Raw genomic sequence first — 14,695 nt, forward strand, 5'->3', positions numbered from 1 at the left:
TGGCTCCAAGGTGCCCAGCGCAGGGCTCGGCTGAGCCCTGCCGCCATGGTCCCACTGCTTTCAGGAAAGCATGCTTCAGAATGGGCCCAACACAACTTTTTTAAATGGTGAAAAGTAGCAAAAGTATCATCAAGGAGGGAGTAGCAGGACGTGGGTAAAGTTGCTCCAGGCACCAGAGCATGGTTTCCCTGCAGCCCCTGGGGAGGGTGAGCAGCGAGCAATGCAAAGGGGATGGAGCAGCACAGGAGAGCTGCAGCACACTGACCACAATCCTTGTCCTGACCCTCTGTGCTGCTCAGGGTTGGGGGAAAGGAAGTGGAGCTAGAAATGAAGGAGTGAAGTTGAGCCTTGGGGAAAAAAAAGTGAGAGGTGGTGGAAAGGTGTTTTGATATTTGCCCTTTATTTCTCACCATCCAGCACTGTTGCTACTTGGTGTAAGCTAAATTAATACTTGACGAGTCAAGTGTGTATTGCTCATGAGGATACCCAGCGAGTGGTCTCTCTGTTGTGACCTGCAAGCTTTCCCTTTTATTTTCTCCTCCCTTCCTGTTTAGGAGGGGATTTAGGAGCAAGCCGCTGCAACTATCTGGCAGTTGTCCAAGGTTAAGCCACCATGTTCCTACAGCTGAATTTGCAATGCTGCTGGGGGAATCTATGTGGACCGCCACTATGGTATATGTACTATATGGGGAAAAGCCAACAATCTAGTGGCTTATTTGGTGCTGTTTTGAAGAATACCTTGGAAGAATGAAGTTCAGTAATTCTGGGGGACCAAAATTTAATTCTGGAATAGTGTCATACAAATATCAATTCATTTATCCCTAGTACCTCCACATTTGATTTCTGTTTAAACAAAGAATATTCTAATGTTTGACAATTTTAAGAAAATTACATGCTGTTTCTATGAGGTAAGAAATTGTTGGGTGTTTTTGGATTTTTTGTTGTTGTTGTTTTTTGTTTTTTTGGTTGGTTAGTTGGTTGGTTGGTTTCTTTTTTTTCCCCAGAGGTAGATTTCCCACTAATGGAAACTGATTGAGTCCAGTTCTCATATTGAGAACACACTGAGGAATTTCTTCAGTGAAGTATCAAATGAACTTGAGATACTTCTTCACATTTTGACAAACCAGCACTCTGCCAATTCATGCAACTCCACCTTTAGGATGTAGATACTATTTCTTGGTCATTGACCTGGACATTTTTCTACAACTGTGTGTTTGCTACTCCTTATTTTAAATAATTCACTTTCCCTCATTTCTTCTAAAAACAATGAAAAAAACCCCATAGGAATATTTTGAAAGTGTAGTGGTTTGCAGAGAAATTGTGAATAGGAGAAAAAGGCTTTAGAGGAATCAGAGTGAAACGTGTACTAACGTAGGTATACACATAGGAAATCTGTGGTTATGTTACTGCAACTTCAGCCAGGACCTTAGCACATCAGCAAAATATTCTGTGATAACAGCAGATATCAAAACATGGAAACTCTTCACATTGTACCTATAATGTGATATATGAAACCCAATATATATGATTAAAAAATGTGATTCATTTCTAGAGCCTTAAGGTTGGTGGCCGCAGATTTGAAAGGTATATAATTTTGATAACAATACATAAAATTGGCTATTTAATACTCATGCACATCTTCCATTTCCATAGTATCATAATAGTGTGATATTGCTAACTGGGAATGGTGATGCTGGATCCTGAAGGGAGCTGGAGTTGTATAAGCTTTAGCAAGTGCTGGCTGTATCTGAAAATGATAGTGAGAAGGAAAAACATCATGGAAAAGTACAAACCCATTTTATTCTTTGTATCCACAAAGTAGAAGATGATGGGAATGATGGCACATAGCTAAGTGGTTCAGTTGACACTGATGGATGGACAGGATGCCATCCAGAGGGACCTGGGCAGACACAAAAAGTGGTCCAACAGGCATCACATGAGTTTTAACAAGGCCAAGTGCAAGCACTAGAGTTGGGGCAACCTCCAGCATCAATAAAGGCTGAGGCATAAACAGGTCGAGAGCAGACCTGACATGTCCTGGGCTGCATCCAAAGGAGCATGGCCAGCAGGGCCAGGGAGGGGATTCTGCCCCTCTGCTCTGCCCCGGTGAGACCCCACCTGCAGGGCTGCATCCAGCTCTGAGGTCCCAGCGCAGGAAGGACATGGAACTGTTGGAGAGATTCCAGACGAGGCCACCAAGTGGATTAAAAAGATGAACAACTTCCTGTGAGGAAAGGCAAGGAGAATTGGAGTTGTTGAGCCTGGGGAAGAGAAGGCTTCGGGGCTTAAATTCAGCCTTCCTGTACCTGAAGGGAGCCCACAAGAAAGATGGAGAAAGACTATTTACAAGGGCATGTAGTAACAGGAAAAGGGGAAATGGCTTCACACTGAAAGAGGGTAGGTTTAGATTAGATATTAGAAAGAATTTTGATTCTATGACTCTATAAAAGTTTCTTGTATATACTTTCAAAGTTTGAAGGCAAACTCTGGCAAAACAGAGAAGATATTAATTGTTCTCTAATGTTCATTGCTTGCACATTCCAATCTTCAATCATCCTGTGCAGTATCCTTTTCATCTGAGTGGGCTAATGCAGATTGCTGGGAAGCTGGAGCTTGAGAGAAGTTTGTTTCTCCTAAAATGAGTACCACTGAATACATGAGACAAATTCATACAGCATCAAGAAATATTAATGGAGCACATTTGGCACTGTTCCTTAGATTCTCCAAAAGCAGACGTTCAAGGAAGGGAAATGTGTCACCTGACTACCTGAAATTCCTGTTTTCTTTCTTTCTTTCACACAAAGCAATTTACAGGAAAGGGAGGCAGATATCCCAGTCTGGAGGTGCCTCCTTTTTTACCCCTCAGAGATTTTTCTGTGGGTTTCTCTGTTTTCCTGCCCCTTCCTGGGAGCATACAAGTGAGTAAGTATACTGCAGCCTCTATGCTGTGCTGTCACTGTGCACCAGCTGCCTGTTATTCAAGAAATGTTGTAAAACATCTCAGGGAGTCTGACTAACACAGTTTCAGTAACAATCCAGACAGAGGCACTAGAGCAGGAGTTAATTAGCAGCCACTCAGCAGCACCAAAGTGAAATCGGAAGAGTCTGTGTTTAAAACCCTACCACTCCTGCAATCCACATAATTCACATTTGTCATTCACTATACAAAAGCAGGCACTTAACTCTTTGATTTTCTAAGTGCAAAACCAAAGCCAGGCAAATCTTTTCATATGCTTTGTAGTACCAGCTGCTGTACTCTCCTTTTATGGCTAATTAAAACCACATGATTTTCCAATTCACTCGGTACGGAAAAATGTGTGTTTTGGTGCTATACCACTTCAAAAGAGCACGTCTTGCTGCAGATTAGAGAGCAATAACTTGAGATCCCGTTGAGATCTGAAAAAAGAGTGAACAATTATGGCTGGCCTTCATCCTCAGGAGCCTTAGCAAATTCTCATAAAAGTCCCCTGAGGATGCCATCTATGCAGCAAAATCCCTGCAGCTGAGCAGTGTAGGAAAAGGATTTGGCAGCTTCCCTAATATATGTATATTCAAGTGGAAATTATTCAGAGGGAAAAGTTTCTCTGTATGGCTGAAGTTATTTCCAAGTGGGCCAGCAATATGCTGGTTATAGGACTGAGGCAGCAAGGACAAACAGCTCTTGAAATGAGAGATGGAAAGAGCAGGAAGACCATTTTTTTTCATGAGTTCATGGGTTGATAAATCAGTGTTTGTGATCTATTTTGAGGTCTCTGAATAATAAAAGGCAACCTACAAGTGCTGAAATCCCATGCTTATGAATTTGCAGCATAATTAAATTTGTGAGAATTATGCAGTCAAAAGGTTTACAAATCAAGTTGTTGGGGTTTTTTTAAACAACTTTCAGTTTGAGGCTAATTATCTGCTTCAGAGTCAGTAATAGATTTTTCATACATTTTCTATGTTCATATTCATAAGCCGTGCCCATAAAAGCATATATTCTTCTGGGGCATTCCAGCAGATGTTTTAATCAGTTAGGAAAGTTGATTAAGAAACTTACAGATTTGAAAAGCACTTTGCACTAATGCAGATTAAGATTCAGGCTGAGGATGTGCCATAGTTTATATTAAAAAAAAACCCAAACAAATAAAGAGGGAATTTTCCCCTTATTATTTCTTTTAATTTTTTCCAGTTTGCTGTGCTTGTTGTAATTTGACTGATCATAACTTCATGTCTACACATTTAATTTTTTCTCATAGCAAACTCTTCTCATATTTTGGTAGAGAACTTTTTCTAGAAAATAGTTTTCATCAGGGTAACACATCTGAGAGAGAAGATTGATAATTTCCTTTTTTTGAATCCTGAGAATTTTAAAAAGTGCAAGCAAATGGCTATGACAACACAGATATGGATTTATTACATGCTAGTGTTAAGCATGAATCACGCTAACAAATGTAGGATTCTATTGTGTATATTTTGTAAATATTTGATTTAATTGTTTGTGAAACCAAGGCCTAAAATGTACATATTTATACTGATAAGCATGTATATATTCATAGAGATCATGGCAAGTTAAAATGTGGGAGAAGAACTACTCCAAATTTACATATTAGTAGACAGGGACTGCTAGATGTGGCATGTTAATAGAAATAAGACAGAACATGGAGTTATCAGATTAATAGCTCTGATTAACTTCCTTCTTTATTATGTTCAGAATTATTACAGAAAGGAAACATAGACCCTTTCAGAAGCCTTTTAGGAAGCCCTTAGGAAAGCAAACCCTGGATCCTGAGGTAGTAGCAGGGGTAATGAAATGTTACAGTCTGTGTAAGTACTTTTTTCAAGAACGCTATACCTTGTAGCCCTTAGTTGTGCTGTTGTAATATTATGGCCTTAACTGTAAATAAACATAATGATTTAGTGTAATATGTTCTGTTATCTTTTGGCACAGCAAGAATATTGAGTGTTCACTTGAGTGAAGAATGACTGGAAACCCTCTGATTTTGAAGCACATCTGAAGAACTTCTGTCAGTACAAGTTATACCCCGCAAACACACACATTTAAATATGATCTGAGAGCAGGAGATTAATTCTGTAGGTCATACACTGTGTAGTTCCACAGGCCTGTGAAAGTTGTTCAGAAGAGCTGTAAGCCTGCCAGAGATCAAGGTGCAAATATTACAAAAAACATAAAAGAAGCAAGTACAAAAAGAATGAGCCTATGAAGGTCAGCATTTTTTTATATCAACTCCCTTAAAGCAGAGTTTCTTGAGCAGATGATCAGAGCAGGCTGCATTTGCAGTGTTTGTTCCTGCTACGCTTCTGCTACTACCCTTTTATTTAATGTCCATTCACTTAGTTGCTCTATAGGTGTTTAATAGTATAGGATTATATAAGAACAGTAAAACATATCTCTCAGTGAAAATAGAAAATCAGTAAAAGCTTAGCAAATGTCAGGAACCATAATAAGCAGCATATATTTGACTTCATTTTCATTATTGTAACAGGAAATTATATGATAGGCAACCTTCAAACCAGAAATGTTTCAGAAGCAAAAAATTAGCCAGGATAAAGATCACAAAGGTTGTTTAGGTATCTTATCTTTATATGCATATGTTTGGGGGTTTTTTTATATTAGAGATTTAATTACTATAAAAAGATTAATTTCATGTTAATAGCAACTAAATGCTTATTCCAACATGGTGTCATTCTGATCTTGAATGTATGTTCAAATTGGGATTTTCCATCTTTGCATACCTCCAAACCTTTAAGAGACTAGTCACGTTATCTCTCAGTCCTGTTGGTGCAGGGCATGGGCCAGGGAGAGGGTGCTGGAGCACATTTATTGATGAGGAAGTTCAGAGATGCCATGGCAGCATTTGAGATTCTTGGACAGCCTTCACATGAATACCTGTCACAAGTTAACAAGCATTATGAAGGGCTGCTTTTCAAAACTCAGTATCACCCATTTGAGGGCTAGACTCAAACTGAAATATTCTTATGTGTTCAAAAATCTTGAGTAACCAATCACAGATATGTAAGTATATTTTTTCTTATAAATAATGCTTTGCCTAAAAATTTTACCTTTTCTATTATCTAAATAATTACTTAAATCAGAAAAATATTAACTAAAAGGTATTTTCCTAAAGAACACGTGATTCCTTTTGTTTGCAACAATCAAAGGTAACCTTTGAAGGAAAATAAAGAAAAAATATTTTAAAAGCTATCAGCACAGGCCTGTGCTATTTCTAATAGATTTAATTGTTCTAGATTAGTTAATTTACATAGATTACATAGAGTAGTTAAAAATTTATCCTATTCTCCAGTGATTTAACCTTTCTGTAATGCTTTCTGCTTTCCGCTTTCCTATATTTCTGTCTTCCCAAAAGAAGTGCAAAATATTACATTGGAAAAGCAACAATTCATAAACACCTATACATGGCTGCACAAGACAGAAAACAAAAAAATAATCTTGGATTTTTCTTCATGAGAGAGGCGTAACTGTGCAGCTGTGGCCATGACATAAGGGTTTATGGTTTACTTAGTCTGGCCTCTACAGAAGCAATAATGAGCACAATAAGATAGCAAGCAGATTAATTTTGAGTCTCTAGAAACTGCTGAGTAATACAATGCTAAATTAAGAAGCTAGCTCCTTACTCCTTCTGAGCCATTAGTTTTTCAGTTTGAGGAAAACAAGAATAGAAAGAAAAGACAGGGCTTTTGGGGGAACTGTGAGACCTTGGAACTATGGCTGGGAAGTTCTGGATGATACTTGGTCATGACAGATTACACTGCTTAATCTGTATTGCTGAACTACAGTTCAAAAATTATCACTGCAAAAGCTGTAGTTCAAACCATACAGCCGGGTCACAAAACCAAACAATCATTTGTCTGGCTTAGACCTGGACAGACCTTTGAATAATTATACCTGGAATCAGTCTCTTGACCTGATGATTAAGTCATATATTCAGAAAAATTAAGGAAGATTAGTAGGGAAGATTATGAGCCCAGAGCAGAAAACCTTGTTTCAAACAGGCACTGATCAATTCTTTGTAAGCAAATTTAACTATACCTCATCATATCCACTTACCTGTACATGACTACACAAGTCAGGCAGAAATCAAGTTCACAGTCATCTAGGTTTTTTTTCCGCAGAAGAAAGGTATAACTCCTTAGCTATGCCCATAAGAGTTTATTTAGACTGGATTAATTAGAAGAAATAATGAGCACAAAAAGATGATAAGCAGGTTATTTTAGAGGTGCTATAAATGACTGTCCATGCTTTATGTATTTACCAAGGGTGTAAAGGCAGAGTGAAAGCAGTGAACTCTTCCTCTCTTGTCCATCTCAAAAGCTATCTTCAGTCTCAGTGAAGCCTGGAAAATATTAGGGGAACCTCAGTTTTGGCTCTGTCAAAAACAAACCAGCTGCTGATAACTACAGACATCTTCAGGAGAGAAGTATGAACAGTTAGCACCAAAAAACAGTCCTTCATTAGTTAAACAACACACACATTGCTATGTGAATCTCCAGGTAGCCAGAAAGTAAAAAAACCCATGGAATTAGCTTTGAAGCAGAAAAAAATGTGTGATGAAGCTGAAAAGTCAGTCACATTTTGTTGACTTCATCAAGAAATGAGTGAGTAAGGAAGGCATTTCAGAGAGACTCTTTGGAAGTCCTATTAACTTTATGGTCTGTTCACCAGCTTTCAGAAGTTTCTTCCTTACTTATGACTATGACATTGTAGCCACTTTTATGTTCTTTATTGGTGAAGGACCCCAACTCAGGCTATGGAGATCTGCTGTCTATGTCCTGCATGCATTTTGTTTCAAGCTGTGCCAATTAACTCTGTAAACTGTGGAGTGTTCATCACATCCCTATCAGATGTGTGTCATTATATGTGCTACACATTGAATGAATCCAGAAATAATTCTATCTTGTCAGCTGAGCAGACAGTCTTGTCACTACCCTGCCAGTTTAGACATGAGGTAGTGGGAGCTGTGTGAGAAAGCAGTGAACAATCATTTGAACTAATTAAAAGCAAAGTGATTGAAATAAATGAATGGCATTGAAGGAATCATGTAGAGTTGTTGCTGAGAGAAAATTGTTTTGAGCTGTATATTCTTAGGAGGTTTGTCATGGATGCTGGTCAGAGGCTGGAGGGAGATGGAGGGTACCCTCAGCAGGGAGCTTGTCATGTGCTAGCTCTGTGTCTTTCAGTCCATCTGGTCAGCTGAGCACTGAAAGCTCTTCTTTCATGATAGATAGATGAGTAGGCATGTAGTGATGTTGGTTGACTAAATTTGCTCTGTGCTTTTCTAGTAAAACTTAATTTTAATGGGAAGCTGAGTTTCTTGACAATTTTTTTTTTTTTTGGTTTTTTATTTTTCAGAAAGTGATAGCATTCCTTGAAAATCCTTGATGACAATGCAAAGGAAGAATTCTTTTGGAACTTCTAACTTTTTCCTTTACATTTTCAGGTTTTTTTATTACTCAACATGTTTTGAAATTCAGTGATTTTTTTGTTTCCAGTGAAAACAAAACAAAACAAAAGAAAAAAACAGTGGAAAGCATCTTTTTAATAGGCATTTTCTGCAAGAAAACTACCACATCATTATACCAAACCTGACAGAGACATCAATAAATGTCAGAGTTGTCGAGTTCATGTTGCAAGTCAAGTATAGAACTGGAATAAAATTCCTACCTATCTGTCTATTACTTTAAATATCGGTTTTTCATTTCCTGGTGCTCTGAAATCCTTCTCTCTATGTGTCATTTTTTAACTTCAACTCTTCTTCTGAACCTATCAAATATCCTCTGATCCCAGTTTTCTGTTAACTCATGTCATTTATCTGCACCATTCATCAAAGTCCGTGGTATGATTTTCATAGTATCTCCTCTGGTGATTACGACTTTGCTGAAGAAATTCTGGCAAATTCTGCCTTGTAATTTTTGCCAGATTCTGTATTAAATCATATTAAAATCATAGACTCTTTTATTAATCTCAATATATTTAAGATGCTCCTCAGGATCTGAATTCTGTATTTGTGCTGAAATACACAAAAGCTTTCTTGTTTTACTGAGGATAGGGAAGTTATACTTGAAGATGTTATTTTATGAAATCTGAGCATGACAAAATAAACTTCCTTGTATTACTGCTATTGTGGAAGAATGTAATTCTTTGTAAACACTGAGTGCATGTGAGCATCTGAGGTCACAAACCCCTGCCATATATCTGTTATATAATGGGCACTTGGAGCCATTTATCATTAATGACCGTTCTTTTTTATTAATATGTTGTATTTGCCTTCACAGAAGTCCTTATGTTTTGTGTTAGAGTGATGATTCCTGGGAATTTGAACATATAGGGTCCTGTGGCAGACAGCAATTAGAGTTTTGGCATTTGTGGGAAGACTGTTGCCAATATCACTCACCTGCTATTACTAAAGCAGCAATATCACGAGAAAGCAATAAAGAAGAGAGAAAAGAAAGTAGGTATTGTTTGTTTAACTGGCATGAAAGCACAGTGAGCTGCATGGAGGGAGGCCAAATGGTTACTCACAAGAAATACGGCAGGTAGCACGAACGTGAACGGCTGCATGCTGGCAGCAGCACGCCCCTGCAGAGGCTGCCAGGTCCAGCCGTGGAACCAGGGCCTAAGTCCAACCTGTCACACATAGTAGAGAAAGATCAGAAGTTCTAATCACGCATCTGAATGAAGGAAGAAAAGGAACATTTTTTTTTCCTAGAAGAAAGAGTACACCTAGACATCGGGGAGAGGAGAAAGGGAGGTGAATGCGGGAAAAGGGAAGCTCTGTTCCCAACCCCTGTCTAGTGCACCTCACTTGTATGACACAAAAGTTTTCATAAGTATTTCAGCTGCACATTAAAGCAAACAGAAAAGCAGAAATCTTCATGGTGTGTCAAAAACTTAATAAACGGGTTGTCATCATAAATCAAGACATTGTTCATTTGAAGAATACTTCTTCCAAAGTAAAATACCAGTAGTAGATATACATCTTAAAGCTGGAAGTATTTCTAAGACTTCAGGGTTTTTTTTTGTTTTGTCCAGAAATTGACACAGGTCCTTCTTTTCTTTGAAATATGGGAAAATAAATAGCTTACAGCCTGATGATGACAAATTGGGATGCTCCTTAAAATTTTCTCTCAGATTTGTTTTAGAAAAAGCAAAGATTTAAATCCTGACCTTTCCAAAGAAGCAAGGTACCATGTTCTCTCTGTTCTTTTTCCAATATTTCACCTATGCAGAATAAGACTCCTCTTTCAAGTGTGTATGCTTTTAAAGCTCTAGGTCGTCCAGATACACAGTACCCAAGAGGAACAGCAGTTATTGAATTTTCCCTTTAAAGCTCTATGGTTTGCTAACAGTAGGTAAAAATTAAGTCAAAATGATATCTATCAGGAGCTGGATCAATAAATTGCTTTTCATACTGAGGGTAACTTAATTCATGCTCAGAGAGTGTCTTTGCTCAGACAGAGTGTCTGTTGTAGAGACAGAGCTGAACAGAAAATGTTTGTTGCAGACTGTGCTGGGGAGCACGGAACAGCAGTAGGTACAGGATTTCCTCTTCACAGATGCACACATGTATGTAGACTATAAAGGAAGTTACAGTGTAACAGTCCTGCAATTGTATTTTATCAACACTGCCCTTAATAGGACATATGGGGAAATTGTTCCAGTCTTAGAGATTTCTCTGAAGTACAGAGACAGGTGCCAGGAGAGTGACATGGGAAAACTCAGACCACCATCCAGGACTGATATACCATCCAATCTGACCACCTGATCACAAGAGAAAAAAAAAACCAAAACCAACAATTATTTTCAAACAGTCATTATTTGGTATCCTTCCAAATGTAGTAAAGTCTCTAAAAATTGCTAAGTCAGCGCTAAATTGAGAAGCTAGCCCCTTACCTCTTCTGTACCATTTTTTTTTTTCCTGAGGAAAAAGAGAATAGGAAGCAAAAAGCAGGATATTTTGGGCTGAGATTGTAAAGGAAGCCCAGGGTTGAACACCTTGTTCAGGCAGACATGCATTATCCCTTATAAGAAAATGTAGGTACCCAAGGCGTTGTAATGAAAGGCTTGAAGTCATTTAATTTTTGAGAATAAGCTATATATCTCATGATGAACATCTGTTTATTTAATCTTTTTTTAATGACTCAAATTTCCATTGGCTGATCTATCTATCTCCTATAAGGAGTTTTTGTTGATCCTGCTCCGATTAGGAGTTTTTGATTTACAAATATACACTTGGAACTCATAAGGAAGCTATATTTAAATTATCCTGAATTAACCAAGAAGTAATAATTTTCTGGGAAAAAAAAAAAAATAATTCCAGAATTTCACTAGTGAATAATTTTTAGATTGTACTATATTTTAAGGTCCTATTTTAAAATTATACACCCCAAAAGCCAATGCTTTCCCTCTCTTTTGTATATATTTGAAAGACACAGAAAAAAACATAACTTTTATTCCTCTTCTTCTAAATAAGTGTTAAGTATCTGTTGGAAAAATATATTTTAAAATGATCAGGTAGTAGCTTTATGTAGTTACATGATATACATGTCTAATGCCTGAAAAGAAATAGCAGCAGTGAGAAGGGCAAAGTAGTGAATCCAGAAAGTCACAGCTAAGGTAGTGGCACAAGTCCAATGTCAAAGGTATGGTGAGTGAAATCTAATTTGTCTGATGAGTCAGGAAGAGGCATGCACAACATCTAGACAGTGTCTAAGCCTGGGGATAGCTTATCTGGATTTGTGTTTTTGGAGCCTCTTCTTTCTAGGTATCTGTATGTTTGTCTCACATCCACCTGACAGGTGGATTAACAGGTATTATGCTTATTTAACACTGCAAGGAACAGACGGGATGTTGAGTCATTTCTGCTGAACGTAACTGGAATTCACAGTGGGCATTAATGTAGCAACAAATATTAGTTTCAGAAAATTTAGTAGGGTTCATAGAAGGGTCACAAAGATGACCAAAGGATGGGAAAATCTGTCACTTGAGAAAAGTCTGAGAAAACATAATTTGTTCAGTTTTGGGAAAACAAGGCTTAGGGGACATTTACCACCGTGCTTCAGGGGTAGAGACAGCAAAAATATGGATTCCATGGTGTTGAATGTTTCTAAGATTCAGCCAGACAGGATTTTGGATTTGGATTATGGTTTTGGCAAAAAAAATTGGACTAGATGATTCTTGAGGTCCCTTCCAACTCAGTGTTTTATGATCTTTGTCATGCACTTATTTTCTCCCTGAAAGCATTAACTTTCAGAAGGTATAGCTTTGATGGTAGCCTTTACATTAACATCATGCAGTGGAATGCAACACAAAGGAAGATACATCTCAGGGTTCGAGACTTTCACTACTACATCCTAACCACAAAGCTTTCTCTTTTTTTACTGTAGTTATGGCATAATATGTCTGCTGTATTCTAATTCTTGCTAAAATCACATTCATTGTCATTTAGAAGAAGTATATTTAGCTATTACTTGAAGATCTTCTGTAGGTTAAAGATGATAGAGCAAGAAAATGCTCAAACCCCCCATCACACCAGAAGAAGCTGGGTAGTCCTGTACCTTGCTTCTTAGCTCTGTTCAATCTGTTTTTCACAGATTGCATCAGCAATCTGGTCTGCAAAAAAATCTTCTATACAGATAGCATTTGAGATTAAATTTAACTAAAAAAAAAAAAAAGTTGGTGCGCATGAAAGTGTCTCACCCACTACTGCACAAGAACAATTTTTTTGCTTATGCTTTTACCCATCAAAATGCTTTGAAAATATTTCAAACGTGTTTGTTCAAGATGCTGGAACTACATACAGTAAACATCCATCTGCATATTAGTCTTAAAAACATTTTGATAGAATTAAAGAAGGCACAAACAATAAAATAATCTTTATTAACGTGTATCAGTAGGCTAGGCTATCTCTTTATGCCTGATAAGATTCAGGGAAGAAATTTATTGAAACTGCAGACTGCATTAATACCTCATTGTATCAGAAATTTTGATTTTGAGAGCAATGGTAGACATGGGCCAGGAAGGGTGCAGGCTTTAGATAATCAGTAAAAGGCACTTCTGCCTCTATAAAATTAAAGGCAGTTGAGTGTAATCAAAGCATTTCTAGCAAGCAATTTTTGTAACAATAAACAAAAGAGAAAATCTATCCTTCAGTAAATCTCACAGTGACAGAACCAGAGGGCTGCCACTACCCCAGCCCAAGGTCCAGGCTGCATTTTGGTCAAAATGTATAGGTCTGTGAGTGCCCCTGTGCAGGACTGCCTCTGGAACTGCACCAGCTGAAGAGCACTGGGATGGATGGAGCCATTAGCCAGTGACTGTTTATTTATAACCAGTGTTCTTGCTGATTACACAGATGATTATATCTGTCTGCTGGCAAGAATTTTATTTCCTGTAAATTTCATACTTAAGAATATTAATATTTATTTTAAAAAGTTATAAATCTCCAGACTTCCCATAGTCAAATTTAGTTTGATTTAACAAAACATGAATTTTACCAGAAAAGAAAAACTCTCAGTGATACATTCATGTATCTCTTTCAGTAATAAGCTGAGTTGTACTATTTGCGAGAGATGTTTTCCTTTGGTGAAGACTTGCTAAGTCTCCTAAATGTTAAACAGAAATTATGCAAGCTTTGATTAGACCTATCAGCTTTTTAAAGGGACTATCAAAAGATAATTATGCACAAGAATGATGATCATAGGAAGTAGTGAGTGTTGTTCAAAGAAAATGTTTTCTGAAATCTGCAATTATATATGTTGCTGGAAATATTCCCAAGTAAACTTCATTTTGTAGCTCATCCTCAAGAGATGTCGTTAACATAATGATACATTTCTACCAATTACCAAAGGAATGTCTGAATTTATTTTCATAGCTGGGTGAATAAGGAGCACATTGCCAGCAACAGTTGTATGACTTAGTTCGTATTTGTCGTATTATATTGATATATTATTTGTCAAACAGCACATAGAGTAACAGCTGCAGGAATAACTATTTTCTAAACTCAAGTGATTTTTCTGCTTCAGACATGTTTGATGGAAGTAACTGAGCTGGTTAGTGAGATAAAAATGTGAAAAATAAGTGTACCAGCCTATCTACTGTGGCTTTGGTACATTCTGCTGATCTGCTTCTGCTGTTCTGACATTACAGCAAATTTGCTTCAGTTGATTATTGTGTGAGTATTCTGGAGAGATTTAACTCTGTCTCATAAAATTATTATGGTGGATTTAACTACACTACTTTCATTAAGGTCAAAAGAAATTATGACTTATTCTTCTAATAAGACTTGGCACAGGAACCTGTGTCCCTAGCCTGGGAAATTTTCAGATGATCTCAATAATTTTTTATCAGACTACCTGAAAAGAAATCCCTTGGTTTTTCAGGAGGCTAGAAGAAATAGCTTTTCCATAATGGAAAGAATGCTTCTGAACTTTGGGTTATACATGTGTACAGGGTAATGTCTGAGTGTGTTGTTCCAGTAGTTATGCATTCGGAATATAGGAAAATACTCTAAAATAATCTATTTGCTCTGACAGAGCATCCAGTGCTTCCTCGGTGTATACAATCTTTATTAGATGAGACTGGAATGTAGTTTAACTTTTACTGTATTGGTTGCAGCAATTGTACCTTCCCTCTCATGGAAACCTCTTAAGTATGATTAAACATGCCTATTTCTCA

This window comes from Taeniopygia guttata, chromosome 3 (assembly GCF_048771995.1).
Source record: "Taeniopygia guttata chromosome 3, bTaeGut7.mat, whole genome shotgun sequence".
Taxonomy (NCBI): domain Eukaryota; kingdom Metazoa; phylum Chordata; class Aves; order Passeriformes; family Estrildidae; genus Taeniopygia; species Taeniopygia guttata.